The sequence below is a fragment of the Capricornis sumatraensis genome, chromosome 5 (genome assembly GCF_032405125.1).
Source record: "Capricornis sumatraensis isolate serow.1 chromosome 5, serow.2, whole genome shotgun sequence".
NCBI classification, from domain to species: domain Eukaryota; kingdom Metazoa; phylum Chordata; class Mammalia; order Artiodactyla; family Bovidae; genus Capricornis; species Capricornis sumatraensis.
In genome coordinates this window covers 5,066,812-5,090,024 of record NC_091073.1, presented here as the reverse complement: position 1 = coordinate 5,090,024, position 23,213 = coordinate 5,066,812, and the positions used below count along the sequence as shown (strand labels likewise).

Here is a 23,213-nt window from a genome sequence, read left to right as displayed (position 1 = left end):
ATATTTCTTCTAATTAAATTTGACTTTCTAACCAAACAGTTTTGTTAAACATGTGTTTGATCTCAAATTTTCGCAATTCTCAAGGCCACAAACATTTCTTTAATTCCTTTCTTGATAGTTTTATTTTTTGCTAACTTTCCATACAGCTGTATCCCACAATGCTTAAACTAGTGCTTAGATTTCTAGCTTCTCAATTTTAGTGGGGAAAGATCTCTAACTTTTATTTTTGACACAGTCATCAGTTTCAAGTGTGAACTCTTAACTATATTTCCTGTAACATTTTTCTGTATCTAAATTGTAGAGAAATAGCTTCTTCCCTAAATAATTCAGAGAATTATGAGATTCAAATTTTAAAACAGATGGAAACTTTGAAAAAAGTAAAAAAGTTAACAAATGAAACAGTCTAAATTCAATTTGACATAAATACCAAATGTTGAATACAATCTTGACAATTTAATAAAATATTCTTCAGTTAAGATTTTACACAACCCTGGGGTTCTCCACTATTATTAAAGGTAAAGTTTGGGAAAATATTAAAATCAAGGAGGTGAAATTGCATGGATTTATATTCTGGCTTTGCTAAGAGTGAATATATGGCCTCAATATGTTATTTAATTACACTAACAGCAGTTTAATAATGTTTTATTAGTTTACAATTTCACATTTTCATGTGCCTAACATTCTTCTAAACATTGTCTAAACAAACTTTTCAATCATCTCTATAACTCTAATAAATAAATATTAGTAGTAAACTTAGCTTACAAATGGGGAAATTAAGTTTTAGGAAAATTAAAAACTAGTGCAAGATGGTCTTAATAAGTGGTAGAGTCAAGAGCTAAAACAGCATATATCTTACTTAGCAATCCACTTGGTAAAATGTTACATAGTTACCATAGTTCATGAAACATGCACTTTGTTGATGAGCATATCTACCTCCATATTCACTGTGAGAATTAATTAGATAAGAGGTGTGATTCAGCCCGTATGCATTAGAGGCTCAGTAAATATTTCAAGTGATTTTATCTTTGCTGTATCTCCGTAATCTTTTTTTTTTTTTTTTCGTATGAATGGCTAATGTATGACGTTGAGAGAAATGTGAATTCAAACCATGGAATGAAATACTCTGAACAGTAGGTGAATGACCAGAATGAGGAAAGAATGGCAGGACCGAAAGGAAATGATATGAATGGATTCACAACAATTGAAGTGGAAGAACATGTGTGGGAAGTTACATCTCCTCCTTTCCATGATCCTACCCAAATGTGTGGAGCCTAAATGATTACAAGATACCGCTTATTTAACCAATAATCAATAACTATTTGTTGAAATAACTTCATTTTTTAAAAATAGTATGTAAAGTATTCAAATCACTTGAAGTTATCAGCATCACATTTAGTACAGGAAACAGAAGTGGAGAGCAAGGTACATAGAGATAAAGTAAACAGACTCAAATTTTGAGATATCTCCTTTCGATTTTTGTGGCCTGCCTAGAGTCTTTGGTAAACAATTTTTTAATATAAATTTATTTATTTTAATTGGATGTCAATTACTTTACAATATTGTATTGGTTAACTTAATTCTTGAACCATCTTTTCTTTCTTTTTTTGTCAGGATGGTGATCATGGATCATGACAATGGGTACTGGAAGGATTTCCTTTTTCTTTTGGATTTGTTTTTTTCTCACTTTCTTGGTAATCTGTGAGTCATTTGTTTTTTTAATGACTACTTTGCCCATTTTCTACCAAAGTCTTAATACTATTTTCCTCTTGTTCAGCAAAACATGATTTCCCTATCACTGTCTGAAAGCAAATTATAACTAATAAACAAAAATAAAGTGTACATTTTAAAACTATATATATCTTATTCCAGAATACTAGTTTTTGCAAGTTGTTTGGATTTATGTTCCTGAATCATGAGTTCACCAGGTGGATTTCCTCTAGATCCAAGTCATCAGATCCACTGATGTGAATATCAAATCTGTATTATAAATAGTATGAAAACCACCATTAGCTTTTGTGTGTGATTTAGGAAGCTCAGTTATTAGATATTCATTTCTCCTGGGCCTCAGTGACTGAATTCCCTTGCATTTCACTCAGAATTTTCTGATATAAACAACACTGTGGGGCTTTTGCCTTGAGGGGGCTTATCCTTTCCACAATTTCTGTAATCTGAGTGAGAAACAAAGGACAGCTCTGGTACTAGGGTTCACTCTCAGAGTCAGAAAGATCCTCTGGAGGAGGAAATGACAACCCATTTGAGTATTTTTGCCTGGGAAATCCCATGGACAGAGGAGCCTGGTGGGTTGCAATTCATGGGGTCACAAAGAGTTGGACATGGCTAAGCAGTGAGTTGAGCTAAAACTTATTGGAAAAAGATTGTCTTCCCTGTGAGAGTTAGAATGGGTTTTACTTTATTTTCAAGTATTGATTTCCTAAAAAATTATAAACTAATAAAGCTTGGTATTATTTTTACGAATTTTGAAAACTTTCAAAAATAATATAAAATTTTTTCAGTTGAACATGTTTTAATTTTTCCCCAAACATATCTTTTCCAAATGCCTTTCTTTTCTTATTTCCTTCTTTCCCATGTGTTTCTGAAGATTCAGTTGCCTTACAATGTGCTATATGAGCAAAATAAATAATAGCAAATGCATAGTGAGGATTTACTGTGTGTCATATACTAAAGGTTCTCTTTCATCTTAACATGGTCCTAGTGAGAAAGGCACTAAGTCTCCTAAATTTACCTATGAGTAAAATCAATGAGATAAGTTAATTTATAATTTGCCTAACATTTCCAGGTGTTGCTTGGCAAACTGACCCCCATTAAGGAGGCAGTGAGAGACTGAAAGAAGAGGCAGACGACTCCAGATTGGAAGGTGGCACTTTAAATAAGGGGACTTACATGGGGGGCTCGTCATGGATGGCTACAAGACAAGCAGATCTTTGCCTCTTTATGTCAGAAAATTTAAGATCATATAGAGGCCTTTCCTGGGTTCATTCACATATTCAGTCCAGATGGTCTCAATAACACTTTATTATCTCAAGTCTGCATCCTTGAAAACATCTCCACCTATGGGGATGATGTTGTTTAGTCGCTCAGTTGTGTCTGACTCTGCAGCCCCATGACTACAGCAAGCCAGGTTTCCCTGTCCTTCACCATCTCCCAGAGCTTGCTCAAAATCACTTCCATTGAGTGGGTGATGCCATCCAACCATCTTGTCCTCTGTGATCCCCTTCTCCTCCTGCCTTCTATTTTTCCCAGCATTAGTCTTTTCCTTTTTTTTTTTTTTAAATGGCCTTAATTTTATTGTAAGATTTTATAACTTGGTGGTTTTCTTTTTTATTTTTTTTTTATTTTTACTTTATTTTACTTTACAATACTGTATTGGTTTTGCCATACATTGACATGAATCCACCACGGGTGTACATGCGATCCCAAACATGAACCCTGCTCCCACCTCCCTCCCCACAACATCCCTCAGGGTCATCCCTGTGCACCAGCCCCAAGCACGCTGTATCCTGCATCGGACATAGACTGGCGATTCGATTCTTACATGATAGTATACATGTTTCAATGCCATTCTCCCAAATCATCCCACCCTCTCCCTCTCCCTCTGAGTCCAAAAGTCCGCTATACACATCTGTGTCTTTTTTGCTGTCTTGCATACAGGGTCGTCATTGCCATCTTTCTAAATTCCATATATAAGTGTTAGTATACTGTATTGGTGTTTTTCTTTCTGGCTTACTTCACTCTGTATAATTGGCTCCAGTTTCATCCATCTCATCAGAACTGCCTCAAATGTATTCTTTTTAACAGCTGAGTAATACTCCATTGTGTATATGTGCCACAACTTTCTCATCCATTCATCTGCTAATGGACATCTAGGTTGTTTCCATGTCCTGGCTATTATAAACAGTGCTGTGATGAACATCGGGGTTACATGTGTCTCTTTCAATTCTGGTTTCCTTGGTGTGTATGCCCAGCAGTGGGATTGCTGGGTCATATGGCAGTTCTATTTGCAATTTTTTAAGGAATCTCCACACTGTTTTCCATAGTGGTTGTACTAGTTTGCATTCCCACCAACAGTGTAGGAGGGTTCCCTTTTCTCCACACCCTCTCCAGCATTTATTGCTTGCAGATTTTTGGATTGCAGCCATTCTGACTGGTGTGAAGTGGTACCTCATTGTGGATTTCATTTGCATTTCTCTAATAATGAGTGATGCTGAGCATCTTTTCATGTGTTTGTTAGCCATCCATATGTCTTCTTTGGAGAAATGTCTATTTAGCTCTTTGGCCCATTTTTTGATTGGGTCATTTATTTTTCTGGAATTGAGTTGCATAAGTTGCTTGTATCCTGGGCCATAAATCTAACCTTGATAAATTAAAAAAAAAAAAATCGAAATCATTCCAACCATCTTTTCTGACCATGATGCATTAAGATTAGAACTCAACTACAGAAGAAAAACTATTAAAATTCCAACATATGGAGGTTGAACAACACACGTCTGAATAACTAACAAATCACAGAAGAAATCAAAAAAGAAATCAAAATGTGCATAGAAACTAATGAAAATGAAAACACAACAACCCAAAACCTGTGGGACACTATAAAAGCAGTGCTAAGAGGAAAGTTCATAGCAATACAGGCATACCTCAAGAAACAAGAAAAAGTCAAATAAATAACCTAACTCTACACCTAAAGCAACTAGAAAAGGAAGAAATGGAGAACCCCAGAGTTAGTAGAAGGAAAGAAATCTTAAAAATTAGGGCAGAAATAAATGTAAAAGAAACAAAAGAGACCATAGCAAAAATCAACAAAGCCAAAAGCTGGCTCTTTGAAAGGATAAATAAAATTGACAAACCATTATCCAGACTCATCAAGAAGCAAAGAGAGAAAAATCAAATCAATAAAATTAGAAATGAAAATGGAGAGATCACAACAGACAACACAGAAATACAAAGGATCATAAGAGACTACTATCAGCAATTATATGCCAATAAAATGGAGAACGTGGAAGAAATGGACAAATTCTTAGAAAAGTACAATATTCCAAAACTGAACCAGGAAGAAATAGAAAATCTTAGACCCATCACAAGCACGGAAATTGAAACTGCAATCAGAAATCTTCCAGCAAACAAAAGCCCAGGTCCAGACAGCTTCACAGCTGAATTCTACCAAAAATTTAGAGAAGAGCTAACGCCTATCCTACTCAAACTCTTCCAGAAAATTGCAGAGGAATGTAAACTTCCAAACTCATTCTGAGGCCACCATCACCCTAATACCAAAACCTGACAAAGATACTACAAAAAAAAGAAAACTACAGGCCAATATCACTGATGAACATAGATGCAAAAATCCTCAATAAAATTCTAGCAATCAGAATCCAACAACACATTAAAAAGATCATACAGCATCAGTCTTTTCCAGTGAGTCAACTGTTCACATTAGGTGGCCAGATTATTGGAGCTTCTGCTTTAGCATCAGTCCTTCCAATGAATATTCAAGGCTGATTTCCTTTAGGATGGACTAAACAAAGTGATCACATGGATCACAGCCTTGTCTAACTCAATGAAACTATAAGCCATCCCATGCACGACCCCTCAAGATGGACGAGTCATGAAGGAGAGTTCTGACAAAATGTGGTCCACCAGAAAATAGAATGGCAAACCACTTCAGCATTCTTGCCTTGCGAACCCCATGAACAGTATAAAAAGGCAAAAATTTGGACAATAAATAGAACTCAAATTCAAGAATGGGTGGACAAATGAGGAACTTCTGATGCCCAAGCCCATCTAATTGCTCTAGCAGTGGTCATGTCCTCTCCATAACCGACACCAGGCAGAGAGGATAGTACCTATAAAAGTCAGAAGGGCAGCTAGTCCTAGGTGAAGGAAGCAGTGAGGACAGGAAGGAACAGGTGATGGACTTTGGAGATGGTTACTGTGCTCTATTTCTTGATTTAGGTACAGAGCACAGGTTTATTTCCTTCATAGTTCTGTCTCTGTTTTGTTTTTGTTTTATTTCCTTATGGATTATATGTAATAATTAATATATGAAAAAATATGTAAGATGCCTTAAAACCATACATAAGTCAGTGAAACTACCTGAGGCAGAGTGTTAGGTTAGATACGTCTTCAAAGAATTAACTTGAAAGCAAATTTAGGTATTTCCTATTTAGTCTTCATCTACAAATATCATAACCAAATTATTTTTTTTTTTTTTAGTTAACGCTCAAAATTGCATACTCTATATAACATAGCAACTGTTTCTTTAAGCTAATACATTTTTAATCACATAAGTCTCTACCAAATCTCAGAGTGACCAACAGATTTGTCATTTTTGTCATAATTTTTCAGCTCATCATCTCTGACATTTATAGAGTAAATAATTTGGGCTCTTTGATTTGAAAGTTAATTGAGTTCTCTGATTCTCAAGTCCACTTTTACTTCCACATAGAGGTTTTAACACATTGAGTTGGGGAAATTAAGTATGCTTCTCTTCTGAAACATCTTTTGGTACCAACCCTTCTCATGGCCTTTTTCATCTCTGTATTTCTCAGAGTGTAGATTAAGGGATTGAACATAGGAGCAATTATAGTATAAAAGAGAGAAAATATTTTGCCCTCAGGGAAAGTGGTAGGGATTCTTAAATAGATAAAGATTGACGGTCCAAAAGTAAGACAACCACAGTGATGTGAGACCCAGAGGTAAACAGGGCTTTGTGTCTTCCTTCAGCTGAGCGATTTCTTAAGGTGAATAATATAATGACATAGGACCCAAACAAGTGAACAAAGGTTACTAAGGCAACCATTCCTGAATTGGCAACCACAAGGACCCCAGTGACATAGGTATCAGTACAGGCAACTTTCAACAAAGGAAAAATGTCACAATAGTAGTGGTCAATTTCACTGGGGCCACAGTAGGCCAAACTGATTAGCATAGAGAACAGAGAAAAGGCATGGACAGCCCCACCAGCCCAAGCTGCCAGGATGAGAATATTGCACCTTTTCTTGTTCACGGTAATCATGTAGTGGAGAGGCTTGCAAATGGAAACCCAGTGATCAAAAGCCATGATTGTAAGGATGCACATTTCAGTCATTCCTAAGAAGTGCAAGGAAAAGACCTATAACATACAGTTACCATAAGAGATGGTTTTCCTTCCCAGGAGCAGGTCACTGATCAGTTTGGGTGTCACACAAGAGGTATAGCAGATGTCCATAGAGGATAAGTGGCTGAGGAAATAGTACATTGGTTGGTGACAAAGAGGGCTGCATCAGATGGAGACAAGGATCAGAAGGTTTCCCACCAAGATGGCAATGTAACAAAATAAGAACACAAAGCAAAATATTTGTATGTTTTTGTTACAGGGAAGTCTCCAAAAATAAATTCTGAGATGTTCCTCTGACCTTCCATGTATTGTATGCTATCTGCAAAGAGTTGAGTAACTGAAAAAAAAAAAAAAAGAGAGAAAGAAAATATTTACAATATGATCACAGTCATATAAAAGCTGCTAACAAGACATTAAAGTTAATTTTAACAAATTACTGAAGCTAGTTAATAAATTAATGATATTATATTTTCTTAGGAATCATAGCTCATTTCTTCAGTATTGTTTTCAAATATTTTATTATATTGGTAATAATAAAAATAAATTTTATTAAATTTTCAAAATATAATTGTTTAGGCTTTCCAGGTGGCTCTACAGGTAAAGAACCCATCTGCCAATGCAGAAGACACAAGAGACATGGGTTTGATCCTTGGGTCGAGAATATCCCCTGTAGTAGGAAATGGTAACCTAATGCAGACTTCTTGCCTGGAAAATTGGGTGTTCAGGACAGGGAACACGTGTATACCTGTGGCAAATTCATGTTGATGTATGGCAAAACCAATACAATATTTTAAAGTAATTAACTTCCAATTAAAATAAATAAATTCATATTTTAAAAATAAGAACCTAGTGGGCTGTGAATCCATGGGTGTGCAGTAAGTCGACTGAGCACATGGTTTACAGTACAGAACAGGCATTACAGACATTCCTTGATTCATGGTGGTTCATGTTGCAACTTTATTGACTTTATGATAGTATGAGAATAGTAAGCATCAAGAAGAAACTGTACTTGAATTTTGATTTTCTCCTTGATCTAGCTATAGGTGATTATGATACTGTGTTATAATGTTGGGTCTGAGCACTGAGCCATAATAGCCTTCAGGCAGCCTGGTGATCACACAGGCAAAGAACTGACGCAATTACAACCATTCCGTACCAGACAGCCATTCTGTTTTTCACTTTTAGTGGAGTATTCAATAACTTACATGAGATAGGCTTTGTGTTAGAAATAGACTTTGTGTTAGAAATAGCCTTTGTGTTAGTTTGTTAAAAATAGGCTTTGTGTTAGATTATTGTTGTTGTTCAATCGCTAAGTCATGTCCAACTCATTAGGACCCCCATGAACTTCAGCACTCCAGGCTCCCCTGTCTTTCACTATCTCCCTGAGTTTCCTCAAACTCATTTCCATGGAGTCACTGATGTCATCTGACCATCTCATCTTCTGTTTTCCCCTTCTTCTCTTGCCTTCAATCTTTCCCAGCATAAGAGACTGTTCCAGTGGGTTGGCTGTCTGCAATAGGTAGTAAAAGTATTAGAGATGATTTTGCTCAATTGCAGGCTAATGTTAGTATTCTGAGTATGTTTAAGATAAGCTGGACTAAACTATGATGTCCAGTACGTTCAGTTCAGTTCAGTCGCTCAATCATGTCTGACTCCTTGTGAACCCATGAATTGCAGCATGCCAGGCCTCCCTATCCATCACCAACTCCTGGAGTCTACCCAAACCCATGTCCATTGAGTCGGTGATGCCATCCAACCATCTCATCCTCTTTCATCCCCTTCTCCTCCTGTCCCTAGTCCTTCCCAGCATCAGGGTATTTTCCAATGAGTCAACTCTTCATATGAGGTGGCCAAAGCATTGGTTTCAGCTTCAACATCAGTCCTTCCAATGAACACCCAGGACTGATCTCCTTTAGGATGGATTGGTTGGATCTCCTTGCTGTCCAAGGCACTCTCAAGAGTCTTCTCTAACACCACAGTTCAAAAGCATCAATTGTTCAGCACTCAGCTTTCTTCAGCATCCAACTCTCACATCTATACGTGACTACTGGAAAAACCATAGCGTTGACTAGACGGACCTTAGTCGGCTAAGTAATGTCTCTGCTTTTGAATATGCTATCTAGGTTGGTCATAACTTTTCTTCCAAGGAGTAAGCGTCTTTAAATTTCATGGCTGCAATCTCCATCTGCAGTGATTTTGGAGTTCAAAAAATAAAGTCTGACACTGTTTCCACTGTTTCCCCATCTATTTTCCATGAAGTGATGGGACCGGATGCCATGATCTTCATTTTCTGAATGTTGAGCTTTAAGCCAACTTTTTCACTCTCCTCTTTCACTTTCATCAAGAGGCTTTTTAGCTCCTCTTCACTTTCTGCCATAAGGGTGGTGTCATCTGCATATCTGAGGTTATTGATATTTCTCCTGGCAATCTGGATTCCTGCTTGTGTTTCTTCCAGTCCAGCGTTTCTCATGATGTACTTTGCATAGAAGTTAAATAAGCAGGGTGACAATATACAGCCTTGACGTACTCCTTTTCCTATGTGGAACCAGTCTGTTGTTCCATCTCCAGTTCTAACTGTTGCTTCTTGACCTGCCACAGGTTTCTCAAGAGACAGGTCAGATGGTCTGGTATTCCCATCTCTTTAAGAATTTTCCACAGTTTATTGTGATCCACACAGTCAAAGGCTTCGGTATAATCAATAAAGCAGAAATAGACGTTTTTCTGGAACACTCTTGCTTTTTCTATGATCCAGCGGATGTTGGGCAATTTGATCTCTGGCTCCTCTGCCTTTTCTAAAACCAGTTTTGTATTCAATTCATTTTCAACTTGTATTTTCATGTTATGATGAATTTATTGGGATGTAATCTCATTGAATGTCATGAATATCTGAACTATTTCCCACAGATAAATTATACCATTCTTACTTTTAACACTTAAACAACAGTGCTAGTAATACAATTTAATAAAGGACATTTTTTAACATAATTTTCAAATGTGTCCTTCAGAAAGGTAATTTTTTTTTTAAATTACATGATGCTCCATTCCCCTACCATGATATAGAACACTTTCCTGGACTTGTCTGTAGTCATATGATCATAGAATACAGTACATATAATAAAAGTCACCTAAATTCTGAGCTGTGTTATTAGGATTATGTGTTGTCCCTTGAAATAGAAGAGTGAAGGTAGAGTAAGTATTGCATATTGAACTTTGGAAACCAATCTTGCTAGCTATTTTATAAGACGGATATTATTTGAAAATAGAGCAAAAATTGTCAGTGGTTGGTATTTTAAAAAAGAAAATTATATTTCATATTTAAATTTAATGTAAAATAATGTTTAAGGTGAATTTTATAGTCGTTAAAATTAACAGCGCAAATAAAGAGATACAATAATTGAAATTAACAAATAATTTAAATTTGGTACTTGTGCTCTCTGCTAGAATAAATTATGGACAGCAAAAATCTGAAAATTTAGTCACCTGAATGTAAATGTAAGGCAAACTGTGTGGTCAAGAAGTGCTCAGTTGTTTTCTGTTGCATGGCTTTTTAATAGATTTGCATGTAGTATATTCTTTTTGATCAAGGTAGGACTTAACACTAAGGTGACAAAAGAATGTACTACTGAGAACACACACTTCTCAGTTTCATTCCAGTCACTCATGAGGAATTAGGTAGCATGCAGGTAGTTGTTTACCTGACTCCTCTGTCAGATGTAGTAGCCATGCTGGGCTCCATAGGCAATTTTTTTTTTTTTTTTGACATCTGTTTTATTTTGTTTTGGTCAAAAAAAACCTATGAATTTATAGATATTGATTTTTTTTTTCTTTTTATACAAATCTTTTATTACAAAATTTTCAATGTAACAAAATGAATAGGTTAACATGTTTACTATTTTCCAAATTGTGTAGCTGTATTGCTAGTGATATTTAATATTATCTTAGCTGATAAACAGACATGGCTTTAAATCACATTGCAAAATATGTTGAGAATAATTCTTTTTTTCAATTTTAGCTCAATATCTTTGCCTACATTAAAAGGGGCAAGTATTAACAATCATATTGTGCCATTATATCCCTAAGACACCGTTTTAAACATGAAGATTATATCCATAGTCTCCTTTTTATTAACATGAAGACAATAGGGTTGTATATTTTAAATTATGTACCATTTATACCCTATATTCCACAAAATGTCAATTTATACCATAAACTCCATAAAATTTAGTTTTGTTATATCTTTAAATGTATCACCTCAATTGCAATTAACTAATTTATGAAAAAATATTATATTGCATTCCTTTGACTGAAAGTACAAGGAACTAAAGTGACTTAAAATTTATTGAAAATAAATGTCTAGTTTTATGCAGCATAAGAGTAAAAGTACTCATCTAATCCAAATATTATTTTCAGTATCAAATGAATTTATTAAAATAAAATAAGTGAATATCCCAAACTACAGAACCAGTAAACCGCAGCATTTATAAACTAGATCTTCCAGGTCTTACTATGTATATCATTGCTTTCCACAGGAAAGGGGCACATATAAAAGATAGCAGTAAAAGAATTATCGTTACTTTCATCTCATGAAAGATGACAGACTCCCAGATCACTATAAAACATACTATGATAATTATAAGAAGAGATGCATGGTGTAGCACGTCTGTGATTTAAAATCATTTCATAACATCAAGCTTTCAATCTAAACACTACAGATATTAATGTTTTGATCTTATAAAAATAGGTTATCAGCTTTCTTGAAGGCACTAGTAGAATAATGACCTTCATGAAGGTTAAGACATTGAACACATAAGTGAAGAAAAGAAAACATTATTAAGTCAAAAATCAAGTGAGATGCAAAAGCGATAAGGTCAAAATTAGATATGATGAAGATACCAAAATAAAATGGAGGAAAAACCACTTTTATCCAAGCATTGGTAAACTTCTGATGGCTACAGAGAGGATATTGGTCACCTAGATGTTTCTGATATTCAGATGTTTAATATCAAGTGAAATAATGTAAACTGAAAGTTAGTTACTTTTTTGTTTCAGTTTTTTATATTTATGCTTTATATAGAAGAGGACATTTAAACCTAAAAAGACCGTCCAGTTTAGATTGGATAATTAATCATCCTTTATGAATCTGGGCGATTGTCACATCTTATTCTTGATGCTTTATATGTTTTACTTTATTTTGCTACTGCTGCTGCTGCTGCTGCTAAGTCTCTTCAGTGGTGTCCGTCTCTGTGCGACCCCATAGACGGCAGCCCATTAGGCTGCCCCGTCCCTGGGATTCTCCAGGCAAGAACACTGGAGTGGGTTGCCATTTCCTTCTCCAATGCATGAAAGTGAAAAGTGAAAGTGAAGTCGCTCAGTTGTGTCCGACTCTTAGCGACCCCATGGACTGCACCCTACCAGGCTCCTCCATCTGTCGGATTTTCCAGGCAAGAGTACTGGAGTGGGATGCCATTGCTTTCTCCTTTATTTTACTATTTACAATGAAATCTTCAGTATAAAAAGAACTGTTTTGGATTTATTCATTCACACAAGTTGTTCTTGGTTGTATAACACAATGTACTTTAAACTTGAATTTCAACAACTACACCTGTGATATAAACACATCTTTCCAGCAAACAATGAGAGAAGAACACATGAGTTTATAAAACAAAATCCATACATAACAATGCTGTATCTTTTCTTTACATTCTTCTTTCGTTGAATAAAGGCATAGACATACATTTCAATGAAATCACTTGAAATAAATGAAACCCAAACAAAACCCAAGTTGAATTTCTGTTGAAAAAATAAACTCAACCTGGCTATCTCACTTCCTCCCTGCAAAGTTTTTTGATATTTAATTTGAAGTAAGTAGACTGTTATTTCATGCCACCAATATTAAGTTAAAAAGTTAATTTGCACCTGCTGTAGTACTGCTTAACTATCCTATTTACCCTTCATGAGGTACTATCAGTGTTGTGAAACTATTCTTCAGGAAGTGAAGTAGGATATGTTTCATATATATATATATATATATATATATAAATTACCCTGTGGCTAACCATACATTTGCTTAACCTGAGTCTGATGAATCTAGACAATTATAGGCAACTGATATTTAAAAAAATAGGAATTTCTTCAAATATTAGAGTTTGGAGGATCACTGAAAAACTGAAAATTTCATCATTTTTAAATGTATTATCCAAAGCACACATGCTGTTTGTAATATAGTATCAAAACAAAACTCATTTTAACCCTTGCTAAAATGTTTTATATATCACATCAGAATATATACCCTTAAAGTAACACAATTAATGCCAAATAGAGCTGGTGAGCCTAAAACAAATACTGTAAAGATGATTACCTGCACGTAATTTGCAGATGGTCTTCAAGTTAGTTTTAACTTATTCAGGAAAATGTGTTGGTCACACAACTGCCCCCCCCCAACGCCTTCATTTACACAGTTTGCTAACCATTCACTAGCATTTACGTATAGACTTAAAATTAAATGTAAGTCTATAAAGCAGTGATTCAGACAAATCTAGATCAATTCTCTAAAAATATCTTCAAATATTGCTTGGATTTTCAGGAAGAAAAATCCTACTGTTATACAGAGTGAGTGGTGGTTTGAATACCCCTGAAAACTATCCTGTGTTCACAGAGAAACATTTGTTCATTCCACAAGAAGATGATCTAGGATTTTAAATGCTGATGACTCACCAACACCTGCTTATACTAAAGAGTAAACAAGAATATTTTTTCAAATATCTGCTAAAGCAGCACTCACATCCATGCCCTCAGAGTCATCTCTTTGATGCCTGTGCCTGAAAGAAACTTGTTCTACATGAACCAAACATAACCTGAGAAGAAGCCATAAGAATATTTTGACTTAGAAAGTTAAATAAATTGTTTTCCCAAAAGCATTCCTTAAATATTCTAACCAAGGAACGCTAATCAGTTGTCCAAGATTATATTTCACAGCCTTCTGGGAATTCTCAGAATATAAATGTATTTAACTTTTTGTGTTAGCGAAGTTCTGGGCAGTGTCTCTAGAGGTCAGTACTGTTATTCAGATCCAAAAAAGCTCAGTAAATTCTGCCAGTTCTGTCTAATTTCCTCCTGTGAAGAACAGAAAGGAACCTAGGTAATCCTTTGGGAGCACCGAGTTTGCTTTGAAGAAGACCTCTGTCTCCAGACCAAAGAAGAAAAGAGGTTAGAGGAAAATCAGAAAGAGATATTCAGAGTCCCAACATTTTTTATGAACAAAAACAACAGAAGATACCTATGAGTCAGTTAACAATTTAATCAATCATCTGTCACTTCACTACTTTCTGGGACCAGCGACAGCAACAAACAACAATGCAGTGCCATGGCTGCAATGAAGCGTTGGGGTGTGAGAGACAAAGGAAAAAGAATAATCTGTGGGACTTCCCTGGCAGTTCACTGGTTAAGACTCTGTGCTACCAATGCAGAAGACAGGGGTTCAGTCCCTGGTCGGAGAACTAAGATCCCACAAGTTTCATGGTGTGGCCAAAAATGAAAGTAAATAAATATTTTTTTTAAAAGAAAATTGTCAAAATAATTAAAATTTAAAACAAAATTCCTGTTATTCATAGGTTGGAATAGGCTCCACATTTGTTTATTGAAGTTTTAAATAGCTTAATGAAGTTAGAAACCAACAAAATATATGTATTTTTATTCCCATTACTATTGAGCACTTTCCATTCAGTAGTTTTAGTCCTGCAGGGTGTATACACTCAGAATCATCTGTACAAATGGACCTCAAGGGTAAAGAAGAAATCAAAAGGAGATTACAAAGTAGATTTCTATAAATTAAAATAAAAACAAAATGCAACAAAGTCTATGCAATGCTGGTAAAGCATTAATTATAGGGAAATTTGTTGCAGCAAACAACTATAATGAAAAAGAAAAATATTCTCACATTTGTCCTCAATTTCCCTCTTAAAATTAGACAAAGAAATAAAGATCAGAGTGAAAAATCAATAAAAATAAAGCACCAGAAAAATACAATAGAGAGAAAATGAAAGCAAAATCAGTTATTTGAGAAATATTCTAAAACTGATATGATAGCACTATAAATAAACAGATATTAAAAAGGTAATAAGTAAATAATATAAGCAATGTTATGCCTAAAATTTCAACAATCTGGATAAAAATTTTAAAAATTAGCAGATGATTTGAAAAGACACTTCACCAAAAAAGATATTTGAATGTCAAATTAGTGGGTAAAAATTTGCTTAACAGCATTAGTCATCTATGAATACAAATTAAAGCCATAATGAGAAGGCAGTTCACCACTCTAATAACAGCTAAAATTTAGAAAAGTGACATATCAAGTACTGAAGAGCATCTTGAACACTCTTAAACTTCTTGTGGGGAGGTAAACTGGTACAATCACTCACTTTTCCAAAGTAGCTTGCAGTTTCCTAAAATATTAAGTGTGCATAAGACCAGCCATTTTGCTCCTACATATTTACCTTTCAAGACTATATCCCAAATCAGTAACTTGTACATGAATGAACATAGCGTTATTTGTAATAGGAAAAAACTGGACCTAACCCAAATGCCTATTAAGAACATAGAGAAGAAACAAATTGTAAAATTTGCATTCATGGGATTTGCATTCATTTCCTCATCAATCAAAAGGGATGAACAACTGATGCATGCAACAATATGGATTAATCTTTAAATCATTATTATGAAAGAAACTAGCAAACAGAATTTATACTATATGATTAAATATATATAAATATCTAGAGAATGCAAACTAATCTATAGAGACAGAAAGCAAATCAACAGTTACCAGAGAAAAGGAGTCCAGTAAAGCACAAGAAGGAGGGCTACATTGGGCACAAGGAAACTCTTTGGAGTGATAGACACTCTCATTATTTTGATTGTGGGGATGGTTTCGGAGGACTACACATTTGTCAAAACTGATCAAATTGTGCAGTTTAAATATGTTCAATTTATGATATGCCATTAGAAGTGTTGAAAGTAACCTAAGATTGAGGATTAATAACTAATGAATGAATGTAGAGAAGATCTCTCCTCAAAATTGGGAGTCAGCATTGGTGCAATTCAAAATTGGAGCACATGTTGATGTAGCTGCAGCCAGAACTGCCACCATCACAGAACAAGCAGGAAGTGTCTCTAGAGAGTAGAAAGGCTAAGGTAGGCCAGAGCATATGCAGAGAATGAGTACAGAGAACAAGCTGGATACAGGGTGTCTGTGGTCTGAGGTGTGTATAAATTTTAGAGAAGAAACTAGGAAAAAAACAACGACAATTTGGACCTAGGCTGGAAGATGTTGACTGGTGAATGCTCGATAGAGCAAATGTGTTGGAGCCTTGTCATGGACAGGCAGGCACAAGGCCTGGGATGCAAATGTCTGCTCCACTAGGGTCTGATGGTGCAGCAAGGTGACGGGCACGTTTGTCCTGGGGCTGTGAACTTGCTGAGAAACTGTGTGCTTGGGAACAGTTTTGGGAAGTGGAGAAAAACCCAGAAGGAAACAAAACAAACAAATAATTAGTGATAATAAGAGGATGACAGAGGATGAGATGGTTGGATGGCATCACCAATGTGATGGAAATGAGTTTGAGTAAGCTCTGGGAGTTGCTGATGGACAGGGAAGCCCAGTGGGCTGCAGTCATGGGGTCTCAAAGGGTTGGGCACAACTGAGTAAACTGAACTGAAGTTCAGTTGTGTCCGACTCTTTGCGATCCCATGGGATGCAGCACACCAGGCCTCCCTGTCCATCACCAACTCCCGGAGTCCACCCAAACCCATGTCCATTGAGTTGGTGATGCCATCCAGTCATCTCATCCTCAGTTATCCCCTACTCCTCCTACCCTCAGTCTTTCCCAGCACCAGGGTCTTTTCAAATGAGTGAGCTCTTCCCATTAGGTGTCCAAAATATTGGAGTTTCAGCTTCAACATCAGTCCTTCCAATGAACACCCAGGACTGATCCCCTTTAGGATGGACTGGTTGGATCGCTTTGCAGTCCAAGGGACTCTCAAGAGTCTTCTCCAACACCACAGTTCAAATGCTGCATCAACTGTTTGGTGCTCAGCTCTCTTTATAGTCCAACTCTCACATCCATACATGACCAATGGAAAAAACATAGCCTTGATTAGACGGACCTTTGTTGACAAAGTAATGTCTCTGTTTTTTAATATGCTGTCTAGGTTGGTCATAACTTTCCTTCCAAGAGTAAGCGCCTTTAATTTCATGGCTGCAGTCACCATCTGCAGTGATTTTGGAGCCCCCCAAAATAAAGTCAGCAACTATTTCCACTGTTTCCCCATCTGTTTGCCAGGAAGTGATGAGACCGGGTACCATGATCTTAGTTTTCTGGATGTTGAGTTTTAAGCCAATTTTTTCATTCTCCTCTTTTGCCTTCATCAAGAGGCTCTTTAGTTCTTCTTCAGTTTATGCCATAAGGGTGGTGTCATCTGCATATCTGCAGGGAAAGCACTGGCAACCCACTACAGTACTCTTGCCTGGAAAATCCCATGGATGGAGAAGCCTAGTAGGCTGCAGTCCATGGGGTCGCGAAGAGTTTGACACGACTGATCGACTTCACCTTCAATTTTCACTTTCATGCATTGGAGAAGGAAATAGCAAGCCACTCCAGTGTTCTTGTCTGAAGAATTCCAGGGACGGCAGAGCCTGGCGGGCTGCCATCTACGGGGTTGCACAGAGTCAGACATGACTGAAGCAACTTAGCAGCAGTAGCAGCAGCATCTGCATATTTGAGGTTATTGATGTTTCTCTCTGCAACCTTGATTCCAGCTTGTGTTTCTTCCAGTCCAGCATTTCTCATGACGTACTCTGCATAGAAGTTAAATAAGCAGGGTGACAATATACAGCTTTGACATACTCCTTTTCCTATTTGGAACCAGTCTGCTGTTCCATGTCCAGTTCTAACTGTTGCTTCCTGACCTGCATATGCGTTTCTCAAGCGGCAGGTCAGATGGTCTGGTATTCCCATCTCTTTCAGAATTTTCCACAGTATATTGTGATCAACACAGTCAAAGGCTTTGGCATAGTCAATAAAACAGAAATAGGCATTTTTCTGGAACTCTTTGCTTTTTCGATGATCCAGTGGATGGTGGCAATTTGATTTTTTGTTCCTCTGCATTTTCTAAGATTAGCTTGAACATCTGGAAGTTCACGGCTAGTGTATTGCTGAAGCCTGGTTTGGAGAATTTTGAGCATTAACTCACTAGCGTGTGAGATGAGTGCAATTGTGTGGTAGTTTTAACATTCTTTGGTATTGCCTTTATTTGGGATTGGAATGAAAACTGACTTTTTCCAGTCCTGTAGTCACTGATGAGTTTTCCAAATTTGCTGACATATTGAGTGCAGCACTTTCACAGCATCATCTTTCAGGATTTGAAATAGCTCAACTGGAATTCCATCACCTATGCTAGCTTTGTTCATAGTGATGCTTCCTAAGGCCCACTTGACTTCACATTCCAGGATGTCTGGCTGTAGGTGAGTGGTCAGATCATCGTGATTATCTTGGTCATGAAGATTTTTTTGTACAGTTCTTCTGTGTATTCTTGCCACCTCTTCTTAATATTGTCTGTTTCTGTTAGGTTCATACCATTTCTGTCCTTTATTGAGCCCATCTTTGCCTGAAATGTTCCCTTGGTATCTCTAGTTTTCTTGAGGAGATCTCTAGTCTTTCCATTCTGTTGTTTTCCTCTATTTCTTTGTGATGATTGCTGAAGAAGGGTTTCTTATTTCTCCTTGTTATTCTTTGGAACTCTGCATTTAGATGTTTATATCTTTCCTTTTCTCCGTTGCTTTTCATTTCCCTTCTTTTCACAGCTATTTGTAGGCCTCCTCAGACAGCCATTTTGCTTTTTGTGTTTCTTTTTCTTGGTGATGGTCTTGATTCCTGTCTCCTGTACAATGTCATGAACCTCCGTCCATAGTTCATCAGGCACTCTGTCTGTCAGATCTAGTCCCTGAAATCAGTGTCTCACTTCCACTATATAGTCATAAGGGATTTGATTTAGGTCATACCTGAATGGTCTAGTGGTTTTCTCCACTTTCTTTAATTTCTAACTATTTCACCAAACAGAGCTCAATACTGAAAAATAATGTCTCCTTTATGAACTTGTGGTGGTTTAGTCACTCAATTGGGCCTGACTCTTCCAACCCCAAGGACTGCAGCCCACCAGGCTCCTCTGTTCATGCAATTTCCCAGGCAAGAATATTTGAGTGGGTTGCCATTTTCTTTTCCAGGGAATCTTCCCAACCCAGGGATACGAACCTGTGTCTCCTGTATTGAAGATGGATTCTTACTGCTGAGCCACCAGAGAAGAGCTTTATGAACTTAAATTTTCTTAATTTTCCCCATGTCCAGAGAATATCAGCAACTTGACTTGTCCCCAAGTTTACATGTGAATGATTATGAAAATTCTCTTTAGCCTCATGGTTCACTATGGGTTAGAGAAATTGACACTTATATTTCTTCATCTCACCACCGCTGACATTTATAGAGTAGACAATTTGAGTTCAGATCATTCTCAAAGCCATAGAACGCTATGATTCCAAGCCCCCGTTTACTCTTGCATAAAGTTTTTAACATATAGAGTTCAGTTCTGTTCAGTCACTCAGTCGTGTCCGACTATTTATGACCCCATGAACTGCAGCACGCCAGTCCTCCCTGTCCATCACCAACTCCCAGAATCCACCCAAACCCAGGTCCATTGAGTCGGTGATGCCATCCAACCATCTGATCCTCTGTCATCCCCTTCTCCTTCTGCCCTCAATCTTTCTCAGCATCAGCATCTTTTCAAATCAGTCAGCTCTTCACATCATGTGGCCAAAGTATTGGAGTTTCAGTCCTTCCAATGAAAACACAGGACTGATCAAGTAGAAGAAATCAATTATGTTTTCCCTCTGAAAATATCTTGAGAACAAACTTTTCTAATAGCCTTTTTCATCTGTGTTTCTCAGAGAGTAGATTAAGGGATTGAACATAGAAACAATGATGATATAAAAGAGAGAAAAAAATTTGTCCTCAGGGAAAGTTTTAGGGGGTCTTAAATAGGCAAAGATTGAAAGACCAAAAAATAAGACAACCACAGTGATGTGAGACCCACAAGTAAACAGGGCTTTGTGCCTTTCTTCAGCTGAATGGTTTCTTAAGGTGAATAATATAATGACATAGGACCCAAACAAGAGAACAAAGGTTACTAAGGCAACCATTTCTGAATTGGCAACTGCAAGGACACCAGTGACATAGGTATCAGTACAGGCAACTTTTAATAAAGGAAAAATGTCACAATAGTAGTGGTCAATTTCACTGGGGCCACAGAAGGCCAAACTGATTGTCACAGAGAACAGAGAAAAGGCATGGACAGCCCCACCAGCCCAAGCTGCCAGGATGAGGATATTGCACCTTTTCCTGTTCATGGTAATCATGTAGTGGAGAGGCTTGCAGATGGCAACCCAGTGATCAAAGGCCATGATTGTAAGGATGCAGATTTCAGTCATTCCTAAGAAGTGCAAGGAAAAGACCTGAACATGCAGTTACCATAAGAGATGGTTTTCCTTCCCAGGAGCAGGTCACTGATAACACAAGAGGTATAGCAGATGTCCATGAAGGATAAGTGGCTGAGGCAATAGTACATTGGTTGGTGAAAAAGGACACTGCATCGGATGGAGACAAGGATCAGAAGATTTCCCACCAACAGGGCAACATAACAGAATAACAAGAAAACAAAGCAAAAAATCTGTATATTTTGGTCAGAGGAAAGCCCCACAAAAATGAATTCTGATACATTTCTCTGATTTTCCATATGGCAAATTTAATGTGTATTATGTTCTTGCCTGGAGAATCCCAGGGGCAGGAGAGCCTGGTGGGCTGCCATCTATGGGGTCGCACAGAGCCGGACAGGACTGAAGTGACTTAGCAGCAGCAGCAGCAGCAGTATGCAAAAATTGTTAAGTACCTGAAAGAAAAATCAGCACATGCATTTGGATGAAACACTTACAGTAAAATTATAGCAAGTTTACTATAAAATTATAACCATTAACATATCATTGAAGCAAATTCATAAGGTATTTACTGTATTTATTATGGGAAATTATAGACATTTTTGCCCCACAGCTTCCTTTTGTATCAAAATATTCTATTCTATTGATGGAATTAAATATGTATTCTCTTCAGTATTCCTCAGTTTTTGAATTTAATGATTAACATATCACTATTTCCTACCTCGCAGGCTGTAGTCCATAGGGTCACACAGAGTTGGACACATCTGAATTGTTTAAGCAGCAACAGCATAATATTTAGGGAAAAATGAATATTTATTTACTCATTTCTGGGTAAGTGACATATTGATATATTAAGCATGTATGTTTTTGTACGTGATACAGTTTTTTTTTTTAATATAATGTTTCTTTCTCCAACAGGATGTTGGCTACCCCCTGCATTTTCTTCATGTATAAGTGCATAAACAAATTTATGACATCTTTTTCTGAATTTTGAAGTGCTTGAGTGGACAATTTATTTGCAAAATAGCTGATTTCTTTCCCACTAGTGAAAGAAACATAATCTTATAAGTCAAATAAGTCTTATAAGTCAAATCAATCTTAAAAGTCAAATAACTAGAATACATGATCACAAACACTGGAAGGCTGTCAATGATTGACATCCTAAAAATACCTGTAAAATATATGCATCTTTTCTATTTAACCTTTAAGTGTTAAAGTCACTGCTTTTGTAGTAAACTGTACAGTTGTTAAAAATTAGTGGTTTAATAAGTAAAGGAAAAAGAAAATTGCTCATAATTACATAGGTATGTTTAATTTCTGCACCTTTTATGTGTTTTATATATTTATATTTTAGTGTTTAATCACTGAAATTCAGTAAAAGATGATGTTATAAAATGATAAAGCATACTTTATGGTCAGTAAGTGTTCGACTATTATGTGTTGTACAAATGAGGGATTGATTCATGAATCTGCTTGCATCATATTTCTGCATGATTTTTAAGACATAAAGTATACAGGAGTGGAAAAATATGCACTACATACAGTAGAACTCATCTAAATGCTGCTCTCCACCCTGGTAAACCCAGAAGGTCTTCCTACCTTACTCCTAGATCAGGTGTGAAGACCATATCCAGCCATCAAAGACATGTTTTTAAAATATATATTTTTTTGTTGTAGAGTTATGTAGAAATTAACAAATTCATCATTAACCACACTGTGTAGCTATATTACTGGTAATAATTAAAGTGATTTTAACTAGTGAATAGATAAGACAATAAAACACAGTTGGTATCATTTTAGTTTAATCTATTTGATTCCATGAGGAAGGAGTTTTTGATATAGTCATATGATATCCTTAACATTTCTCTTTGCTAATCTCCATTTTAAACAAAATGACAGCAGATCTCTTCCTCAGATTTTTCAGTGATCATGGTAGTTAAATAGCATGTATTCATGTTGTGTGGTTCATTTAAAAAATGTCACAATTATAGTTATAAGTTATGTCTATTATAAGCAATAAAATAAAAACATGTTTTTAATAAATTTAAGTACACTGATATGAAGACAACTATTAAAGAAGGAGCCTAGTTATTAGAATGGCTTAATCATGGGAACATGATCCCTTTATTCCATTACAAAAGAATCTGAGAAAAAGTAACTGAATCAATTTCCCAAATCAGAAAGCTGATAAACAGGAGCTCATAGAAATAATCTGGTTTACATTTAGATTGCTGATACCTCTTCTGGATGGAAACAGAGCAGACAAGGAATCACAAAGGAGAGCAGTGGGGGAATTATTTGAATCTATATTTCAAATTCTTTGCAATATAGATTACAGGTGATACGCTAGGTCACTCTAAAAATACATCTATGAAGTTAAAAGAATTAAGATGTAGATTAGCATTTATGATTTCAAACCCATTTGCAACATCTTGCCTACAATTTGACCACCGTAGTTTTCAGTGTCCCAATTTGTACAGTTAAAGGATTAGCTATTTACTGTTGATTGAATGTTGTTAAGGAAATTATGGTGAACTATCAATTAAGTATTTCTACAGATTCTGGCAATAA

The 23,213-nt window shown here is 36.3% G+C and overlaps 2 pseudogenes; both read right to left on the bottom strand.

Annotated features, from left to right (window-relative positions):
- Window positions 1-6,443: 6,443 nt before the first annotated feature.
- On the bottom strand, window positions 6,444-7,413 carry LOC138080186 (olfactory receptor 4P4-like; annotated as a pseudogene).
- A 12,616-nt stretch (window positions 7,414-20,029) lies between these two features.
- On the bottom strand, window positions 20,030-20,944 carry LOC138080185 (olfactory receptor 4P4-like; annotated as a pseudogene).
- Window positions 20,945-23,213: the final 2,269 nt, after the last annotated feature.